General features: G+C 34.6%; 1 non-coding gene across 1 annotated transcript; it reads right to left on the reverse strand.

Annotated features, from left to right (window-relative positions):
• Positions 1–8,999: 8,999 nt before the first annotated feature.
• Positions 9,000–9,114, reverse strand: LOC150105187 (5S ribosomal RNA). The gene has a single exon (XR_016548646.1). It is a non-coding gene; the product is annotated as a 5S ribosomal RNA (ribosomal RNA).
• Between the last annotated feature and the right edge of the window lie 1,822 nt (positions 9,115–10,936).

Here is a 10,936-nt window from a genome sequence, read left to right on the forward strand (position 1 = left end):
TTATTTTAGAAGACACGTACATTGTGATGTATTTATCCCTGACCACTTGGGAAAAATTACGCAGGAAGTGGTCTGATATCCTCGGCTACTTGCAAAGAAGAGTTGACTACGAAATGGACCTCGGTGAGTCTTATATTCTGAAATGCCAAGATGGGGAACTAATACTTGATGATACAGGAGCTGATGGAAGTAAGGTTTTTTCTATTAGTTGTTAAGAAGCTGAGAGATTTTCAACAAAAATATACGACATTGATAATCATTTACTATTTTTGTAAACTGAATTACCATCTGTTCGTATAATGGGAAAAATTATCGCTCAACATTTAAATTCATCAATGGTAAAATTAGACTTTCAAGATTTTATCCAATTCGATAAAGATTCTTTATTTTGGGACATTTACGAACATTTTACAAAAACTGTTTCTGTATATTTGCTGACAAAAGAATACACAGAATGTTTAGTGAGGCATGGTGTCATTTCCAGACTGACACAATATCAAACGTATGGAAGTGTGGTTACCATGGTATCTGATTTAAAAATTCTTTTGCGTGACCAGCTATTTTGATGTAATGTAACCAAGAAACAGTGAGTAACAAAAATTTTATTCACTGAACTCTTTGGAAAATGTTAAGAGTCTAAACTAAATATTGTGAAATATTTTTAGGTAATTACATGTTTCGAATTTTTCTCAGTGAATATACTTGTAAATAGTATTTCAGCAAAATAAAATGTGCATTTGTAAACTTAAATGAACAAAGATGTGTGTTTTTGTTGTTGTGTTTTTCCACAGTGAATTTTTACTCAGTTATTCTGATTAGATCTTGATATTTAAATCCACAACTTTATATCTTAATGCAATTCTGTTTAATTATTAAAAAAAATCACAACTGTGAAATTAATGCCAGGACAGGAAAAAAAAAGTGTTGAAAACGAATATCCATGTATTGATTATTTTAGAAATTGTCTAATGCTACCTATTGATATTATTTGAGTTATCTGAAAACAAATCGTTCACATAATCGAAAATCCGAACTGTTAGAATTTGGTTATTTTACAGAGAGAGAGAGAGAAAGAGAGAAAGAGGGAAGCACCTAATTAAACTAACAAAACGTGAATTTAACACTTCTTTAAAGTTTGGCATAGAGAAAATGTTTGTACTCTACAGATAACACATATACAAATTTTACCTTTCCCTACACAAAGTAAGATAAAAACACACCAACAGTATATCCAACAGCATGTGAAAACATGTCGTTGAGTCATCTGCGCAAAAGGTTCATTTTTGAAGGAACGATCAGGGTAGGGGATGGTAAATGTAAACAGTACTATAAGAAAATACCATAGAGTCGAGTGACTTTGGACTTAAGGTAATCGTTCATCCACTGCAGCTGCTGTTTTGTGATTTGTGTTTGGTAATGCAAAAATAATGGGTGAGCCACAAATTCTTTGAAAGTTTCTTTGTGAAAAGTTCTAATTGTTTAGAATTTTGTAAACGAAAGTTACCATAAAGTATACGATCAGAGCTAATAATCAGTGAAATTATTATGGCACCACAAATAAATAACTATTTATTTGTGGTGCCATATGAAGTAATCTAAGAAGAAGAAGAAGAAGAAGAATGAAGGAAAACGATTACGAAAAATCGACAGTGGGTGAAAAATACGAATTTTTAGTTATCATTGGGATAATTGATGTACAATTTTTGTTGAATAAGAGTTCAAATTTATTTCCTAAAGAAATTTGTATTTCTGATGGAATTAGTGTAATATATGCAGTCACAAAATCACCTTGTAGTTGGAAAGAATTACCTGAAAGAGTTAAAAAACAGAATTCTTGGTTAATAAAATATAACCATCAGCTGAAGTGGGAAATTGGTTCACTAGCTTTGGACAAACTAAGAGATTGGATGATAGAATCAACATGCAAATATCATATATTACTTGCCAAAGGAAGAGAAAAATCAAAAACATTAACGAAGTTAATAGGGAGGCCTGTTCTTGATTTAAATGAAATTGGATGCCCAAAACGTGAAAACATAACGTGTACTTTTAAATGCTTTTGGAAACATATGAAAGATTCTGTGCTTTTAATAATTCTCTGAAGTATACGTATTGGATTCAAAGAAATAAATACACAACCCTTAATTTTACTACAGTAATAAATTCCCAACGAACGCCAAACGAAAAATTAACTTTCAGATGAGAGTCACATTGTCAAAACCATACGATGGCAATTCCACAACCATGGAAGAACCTTTGATGTATTTTTCAATTTATTTATTTTCTGTATTGTTAGATTCAGTAAATACAATTTGTAAATAATATTTTGTTCAATAAAATGTGTAAATTTAAATGAACAATTGGGTGTCGTATATGTGTTATACAAATTTAAGAAGGAAGATAACATTTTTTTTTTTTTCCTTGTGAAATTTCATGCCACAAAGTAACCAGAATTTTTTTTTTTTTTGATTCATTGAATTAAAAGTCTTATTTGTTCGTTATCTACAAACAAGGTTAATGAATGAAAATTAACAGTGTGGAAAAATAATTCACAAATAAATTCTACTTACAGAAATAGGTTAAGAGAACAAGGAATTGAAGGTAAAATTAATAGTTATATTGGTAATTTCCCAACGGAAACCAAGAGTTCGAAACAAAACACACGATTTCTCACCTACGTACAACAAAAGGCGACTGGATAAGATAGATACCTTAAAGATAAGACTTAATGAGAAATATACAGTGTTGGAAAATAAATTCTCATATACTTTATATATTTATTAATTCTGCTCAGTTATTCTGTTAGAATATGACCTGTAAAAGTAAAATACAGAAAATAACGAATCAATTGAAAAAAAAAACTAATAATAATAATAATTTCACTTGTCAGAATTCCATACTCTAACAGCAATCAGAATTCGAAACCGGAAATAACACTTACCCTAAACAAAACGGCGCATTGAGTTTCCCACCAAGGTTGGGCAAAATTTAAGATAAGACTTAATGAGAAATATTCAGTGTTGGAAATAAATTCACATATACTTTATATATTTATTAATTCTGCTCAGTTATTCTGTTAGAATATGACCTTTAAAAGTAAAATACAGAAAATAACCAATCAATTTGAAAAAAAAAATAAAATAAAATAATAATAATTTCACTTGTTAGAATTCCATACTCTAACAGCAATCGGAATTCGAAACCGGAAATAACACTTAACCTAAACAAAACGGCGCATAGACTTTCCCACCGAGCTTGGGCAACAGTGGGAAAGAATTAATACAGAGAACCAATCGGATAGTAATCTAAATTAACATTAAATGTAAGCATTAATTTACTACACCAATGAATGCCGACGGTAACGAAGAATGAATAATTTTCATTCAAACATGTGGATACTAATCCCTTAGTCATATGTAAGTATTTGAGAAATATCCAAACTTGAGGAAATGCTACCTTTTGAACAATACCCCAATTTATGGATGTGACTCATGTCATCCCCCTTTGAAGAAAAGCGCTCGCTGGGGGATATTGCAAATGACGAAACCTCAGCATCTACGGTCCGTTATCTAAAGGACGAAGTAACTAGTTCAGGTTACAGTATTTACAGAAATTTCATTCTTTGTGGTTTTTGTGTTTGTGTTGTGGATATAAAATTCAACTATTTTGGAATATTCGTATTTAGAAGAGTCATCTGGAAAACTGTAAGTATTTTTTTAACTTAAACATAACAACTGCTCGTATGTTTTTGGTAAGCGTAATTCTAATACTGAATAGTTTTTTGTTTTTTTTTCCATAAGAATAATCATAGGGTATATATTAGAGTATCAACATGGATACATTAGCGATTTTTTATATCTAATATGTAAATGTGTGTGTATGTGTGTTTAAGGACAGGTTTTTTTAGTATATAATTAATTATTCAGAAAAACTCGAAACACGAGAGCCATCACGACTTTCTCTAAGAATTCCCACACTTTAACTGGAAAGAAATACCCAAAATGTATTGGAAATTAGTACAACCATCCATAGAAGAAAAAAAAACTGTATGTTTGTGTGACATAGAATATAGTTAAATTAAATTATCATTCCAAACTCAATAACAACAAACATTCGCGTCACGATTCCTTATCTTATCTTGATCTTGATCTTGTTTAAAGTGTCCCACCAATCACTACACGATTTCTTATCCACTAATATCATCCTTTCCATTCAAAACAACAACGTCACTTATTTACAACTAACAACAAATATTCACTTCACATTTCCTTATCTTATCTTGATCTTGATCTTGTCAGAAGTGTCCCACCAATCACGACACGATTACTTATACACTAATATATCTCCCTTTCCATTCAAAACCATAACGTCACTTATTTACAACTAACAAATGACATCACTTATCTACATCTCATAACAACAAACATTCACGTCACGATTCCTTATCTTATCTTGATCTTGTCAGAAGTGTCCACCAATCACGACACGATTTCTTATCCACAAATATCATCCTTTCCATTCAAAACAACAACGTCACTTATTTACAAATAACAAATGACGACATTTATTTACAAATAACAAATGACATCACTTATCTACATCTCATAACAACAAACTTTCACGTCACGATTCCTTATCTTATCTTGATCTTCATCTTGTCACTAGTGCACCACCAATCACAACACGAATCCTTATCTCTACCATCACCCATAATCCCATACGCGAACCAAAACACAACAACTGAAGCCAGTGACACATATGCCCACAGGGAAATTCCAAACATTCCACACCCATGAAGCTACGCACACAATGACGTCATCAACCAATCACGTCACGATTCCTTATCTTATCTTGATATTGATCTGGTCAGAACCGCCACCCATACTACTGATGCCTGCAAAATGTTTTGTATAAATATTCTTGCACAATTCAGTGTATAGCTTGGAGGTGATGAGTAGCTGTGCATTCAAATGTTATGAGTGGTATTCCACACGGTTTTTTTGCTGTCAGTTTGGTTTAACACATGTTATGTAAAGGTTTACGATATTTGACAGTAAATTGTATCTGAGAGATACCGCGACCTCAGATGTCAGCATAGTATGGTTTAATTGTATTTTTTAATTCTTTGTTCAGTAATTTCTACATTGTAACTGAAAATAAATAAACCATCATGTATTACTGAAATAGAGAGCCAAAGAATTATTTATCATGCATGTTCTCTAGGAATTGTGCTTTACATTTATGGAAAATACTGAGGACAGCGCTCTGGAACTCGCTCCACGTTTACTACGAGTTGCCCATAAAGGCACTACTTATGCTTGCTTCCATCGCACATAACATTTTAGTTTCTATATTTTCGGCACGAAACTCTTTAAATAATGCTGAAATAATGTTGGATTCAATATTTATCATACATGTCCTCTAGGACCTAGTTCTTCAACCTGTGGTTCGCAGACCGGCACCTGTCGGTCTGCCAAAAATTTCCTCGTCTCTCAGAAACAACGCTCCAGCCACGTATATCAAATTGTCTAACCTCTAAGCAGCAGCAGATGTCGCACTAGCTAAAAATTGTAATTTTTTAGGCAAAAAGTGTTCTTTTTACCTAATTTCAAGGCTCCTTGAAGTTTGGCCGATGTAATTCAAGCCGCACAAGCATGGTATGTTATAAACTCCAGCATATTTGGAGAAAGGATGGTTATCTTTTGGAGATCTTAAGAATTGTCTAATCGTTTCTGTGGGTTTAAAGGCCACTCTTATTTTATGTGGTCTAAGGAGTCTAGCAATCTTATTGGAAACTGTCCCTAAGTATGGAATGACGATCGTAGAAATATAACGTACATCATCTTGTTGTGTTTGTCGGGGTTCAGAGAAAAGTATCTTGTGGACGAGTCTTCGAGGAAATCCATTCATGATAAGGTTGGTGGATATCAGGGATAGTTCTTCCTGGAGGTCTTGTTGATCTGTTGTAAGGAGAGAGGTATGGTTCTTCAATATGTGTACAATACTAATACTCAAGGAGCCTTGAAATCAGGCAAAAAGAACACATAGGTGACGTCAATAATAACAGAGAAGAAAAATCGGGGTTAGCTTTTCATTTCTCAAGAACGAACCATACCATAGAGTGGGAAAGAAGCACAATTCCTTACATGGAGGAGGACTTCCGCTCTCGAATTTTTAAGGAGGCCACAACAGTTGCCCGCTGTATACAAAACCTTAACAGGAACCAAGGACTAATCTTGCCCGTGATCGGGAAGACCCTTATCAGATCTTTTAACTCGCCAGAACTGAATTATAGTGCCAAGTATAGAACGTTCCTAAATAACAACAAGTGATATCATCCACGCTCTATGAATGTATTGTACGCGCTCTGTTCTTTGTTTAATGTAATTGGAATCGGTTGATTACAGTTTGTAACAGTTTTTTACTTTTTAGTGCCGTACATCATTATGTGCCCTGAAAATGCCAACAGACTTAGTTGGTGAAACTAGTTGGTATAACTTAGTTGTTATTATATGCACTTGATCAATATAATCCCAATAAAAGTCTTTCCAGAGTTTTTTTGGTCAAGAAAATTAAACGTTTTTTAAAATGAATGTATCTCTCAGATACATGTATCCTAGTATGCTTGCGCGCGTTATTTCTGTGAGATATGAAACGTTTATTATAGGTGCGTGTGCGTGGTGAACTATTTTTTGTGAACCTTATTTTATTTTGTTAAAATAACATATAATTATTTATTTATTATCGATACAAGGCTGAATTATGACGAGTGTTACAGTTGAAAATATGAAAAGAATTCTCTTTTTTCAATTATCGTTACACGAAACAAATGCACTGCGATTTAACGCCGATAATCGTTTGCGCTAGTCGTTGCTATTGATACGAAACTTTTATTATTGGGGTTTGTTCGTGGTGAGGATGAAATATTTTTAATAAAGCAATTTTTAATGTGTAAATTTATTTATTAATAAATTCGTTACCAATTAGATTTTTTTTTTATTATTATTATTTTTTTTTATATGCAGCACGCCCACTTAAAATTTTCACCGGCCGCCACTGGGTTTGTGATATCTGACAGTAAATTGCATCTGAGAGATACCGCGACCTCCGATGTCAGCATAGTATGGTTTAGTTTTTTTTTTTTTTTTTTAATTCTTCGTTCACTAATTTCTAGATTGTAACTGAAAATAAATAAACCATCACGTATTACTGAAATAGAGAGCCAAAGGCTTATATTTATCGTACATGTCCTTTAGGAGATGTGCTTTCATTTATGGAAAATACTAAGGAAAGTGATCTGGAGCTTACTCCACCTTTACTACGAGTTGCTCATAAAGTTACTTATGATTGTATTCGCCGAAACTCTTGTAGTTTCAATATATTCGGCACGAAACTGTTGTCGTTTCTATATTCGGCTATGAAATAATGTTGGATTTAAAATCACTTAATTTATACCATCATGTATTTATATTTGCAGTGTTTTTTCTTTATGTTTTATTGCATTTAACACATACTAGTAATGAATGTATCTCTTAGATATATAGCGTCCTACGCTTCAATTTTTACCACCTCAAATATATTCTCTCTTTCTTTCTTTTTTTCTTTACTTTCTTTTTTTCTTTTCTTTCTTTCTTTCTTTCTTTCTTTTTCTTTCTTTCTTTTTCTTCTTCTTCTTCTTTTTTTTTTTTTCAGCAATGATGTAAATGTTCCGGCTACCATTTGCGGGAACATTTTCACTGTTTTTTTTTTCCCCTCAAACGTTTCAGGCTGTATAATGATGACTTAAGGAAGCCCCGACCGCAAGGTTTTCGATATTATTGGTGTACCGTGAGAAGATATGCAAAAAGTGTAGTTATTCTGTAAGTATTACATCACTCTAAGGCCGGGTTCACGTAATTAGCATACAGTGATGAATTGCATTGTGGTTAGCACATTAAAATAAATTGAGAACTTTCGAGCAGGTGGCCAATCGAGGTAAGAACAGCGACACTATACGAGCAATGAATGAAATCATCCTAAATCCCAAATAATTGGCATAATTTCAAGAAGCAATTTTGTAAAGGCAATTTCAACATCATTGTAGAATTCTAGATGGTGTCGTTTGTAACTGCAAAATGTATCAAATATGGGAATGCAATATTTCTTATTCAGATCGAGATTTATGAACACATAGGCTAAGATTGTCTTCATCAACACAGGATAGATTGACAAAACATGCTGTTATCTATTACTCGCGGGGTGAGGAATGTGAAATTTCTTTCATTGATTAAATGACCAGAAATAATTAAACTCATAAATTGTGAAGAATTAATACCTCCTGAAATATTTTGATTTCCACTAGGACAAGACGTATTGTTCAATCCACCTACATCTTGGCCTCACTCTGGGTCTTTTTCCTGTTCCATCTGTTCATGCCCCTAATCTTTCTCAAGACTCTCATATCTGCGGTCTCTAGTCTTTGGTCAAGTGTTTTACTTCTGACCCAGCTCTCAGATCCATAAGTTAAAACTGGTTTGAACACTGTCTTGTATACAGCTAATTTAGTGTTCCCGACTAATTTATTTCTTATTCCATATGAATTTATTCAGTTCACTTCCTACCATACCAGCTTTGTTGATTCTGTTGTCTATTTCCATATTTAATTTACCATCTTCAGTAAAAATCGTGCGTAAGTAGCTAAAATGTTTTACTTGTTCCATAGGTTGTTCTCCATTCATAATGCAGTTGGTGTTTTGTTTTGTTTTTTTTTTTCAATGTTTTCTTCTGCCTATTTTCATTATATTATTACACTTGTATTATTATATACAGTAATAATATTAGAATAGTAATAAATTCAGTAGATGATTTAACAGAATAAAATTTCGGAAATTGATTGTAATGAACTGGGGATAGATTCAAATGAGTTATATAATCAATTGAAATTATATTTTAAGCCATTTAAAATTGATTTCGAATTCAGACAAATTAATAAGTTTTATTGTTGAAGAAAAAAAAATGAAAGCCAGCAGCACCCGGTGTTCCCAGGTGGTCACCCAAGTACTGACCGGGCCCAACGTTGCTTAACTTCTGTGATCAGACGAGAACAGGTGTATTCAACGTCGTATGGCCGCTGGCTGATCAAATTGCTTCTTAATATATCTTTTATGTATTAGAGGATTCATTCAATCCAATTCCCTTGGAGGGTAACGGATTGCGATGCTGTAGCCAATGAAGTTCTAACTGAGGCTCGGCTATTGCTGTTACCCTCCTACCATGATCAGAGCTTTAAATGCTCAATAAGACCTTATCCCTACACTGTCCTCTACAGATAACGGGGAATATGAAAAGCATTCTTGCTTCGCCCCTTTAAGCCAGTCCTTATAAGGATATAAGTTTTTTACCACTGCAAGCTCCCGAGGGTTAATGGGTTTCTCTCCGAACCCATTCCCGTACGCAGAGAGGTTCGGCAAGGCTGTTCCCTGAGCCCCCTTCTTTTTTCTCTAGTACCAGATCCTCTTTTAAATAAAATTGATGACTCACACGCAGTAAGAGGAATACCGCTGGCCATATGCTCCAAACAGAGCAAGACTGTCGTGTATGTTGATGATATTGTCGGAACCCTTCGGGATTCCGATTCCATTTATATCATTTTTGGCATACTGCGACAGTTTAGCGTGCTCAGTGGTCTTCTCGCAAATCCAAAAAAAAAAAACAAAAAACAAAATTTTCCAAATCAAATTTGGAAAATTCGACCCTGTCAATCTTCCGTATGGTTTGACACCTTTAACCGGTCCGCTAACGATACTAGGAATTCCCTTCCTTGCGACCGCGGTATTACCAACAGAAAAACTGATCAATTCATGTTGTGATAAACAAGCCTCCTTTAAACCAAATTATTTGTCTTTCAACCGTAGAGCAACAGTCATCAAAATAATTAACATACCAATGCTGCTACACACAATCAAATTAACAAATATAACAGACACACAAGACAAAGCAATTTACAGACCACTCATCGACTTCTTTAACAACAGAAAACACGAAGTACGCAGGGCTTTTCTCCATTTGCCCCCCCCCCCCCCACGCAAGGAGTATTTGCCCTGCCAATCCTCAAATATTCCTACTTCATTAACACTATTAAAACAATGCGGAAAGCATTGGCATCAAATCACTCATCTGGCAATCTCATTAAGTACTTCATTGGATATATCCTACCCTGTTTTGCGATGACTGAACCATGTGCGGAGATAGTGCCAGAGTGGTATTACACACTATGTAAAATGTTAAAAAGATTTTTAACGGATAGAGTCCGGATGCTTCAGCTCAGCATCCGGACCCAAAGCAACTGTACTGGAATTTTTTTGATCTTTTCGGACGTGAAACGCCTGATCTGGTTACAAATGAAGAGGTGCTCTTCACGAACATCAAAAACAGCTGGGGACAACCTTTTCACCGGGATTTGGCATGTCGAATCGCTTACGGCAGACTCTCGGCGAAACTAGTTAAAATCACAATACAGTTCCCGACCTTGTGATCTTTTTTGCGAAGTATGCCATGCAACTGTAGGGCACCTCTTCTACCAGTGCCCGCCAGTGCAACGTATTTGGCGAAGGCTGGCCGCGGTACTTAGGATCCCAGTGCTGAGTTTCGCTGAAGTGATATTATTACAGTTCCCCCCACCGCCGACCAAAAACAAAAAACACCTAATTTTTCTGATCAACGTCGTCAAACCTCACGTATGGAAAGTACGCAAATAACATTTGCTCACTGAGAAAGACCGAATCTGTCTGCGAATTAGGAGATGTTTTTCCGCCCATCTACGTCGGTTCCTGGAGCAGGAAAGGTACCTTCTCGGTGAAGAGTGGTTCCTAAGGTGATGGTGCACGCCACTGACCATATGCCAGATCAAACAAGGGGAATCCATGTGTGTACATCTGTGACACTATTCTCCTTATAG

Source organism: Typopeltis vanoorti, chromosome 7 (genome assembly GCF_054136105.1).
Source record: "Typopeltis vanoorti isolate ZY-2024b chromosome 7, IOZ_Tvanoo_1.0, whole genome shotgun sequence".
In the NCBI taxonomy this organism is placed as follows: Eukaryota; Metazoa; Arthropoda; class Arachnida; order Uropygi; family Thelyphonidae; genus Typopeltis; species Typopeltis vanoorti.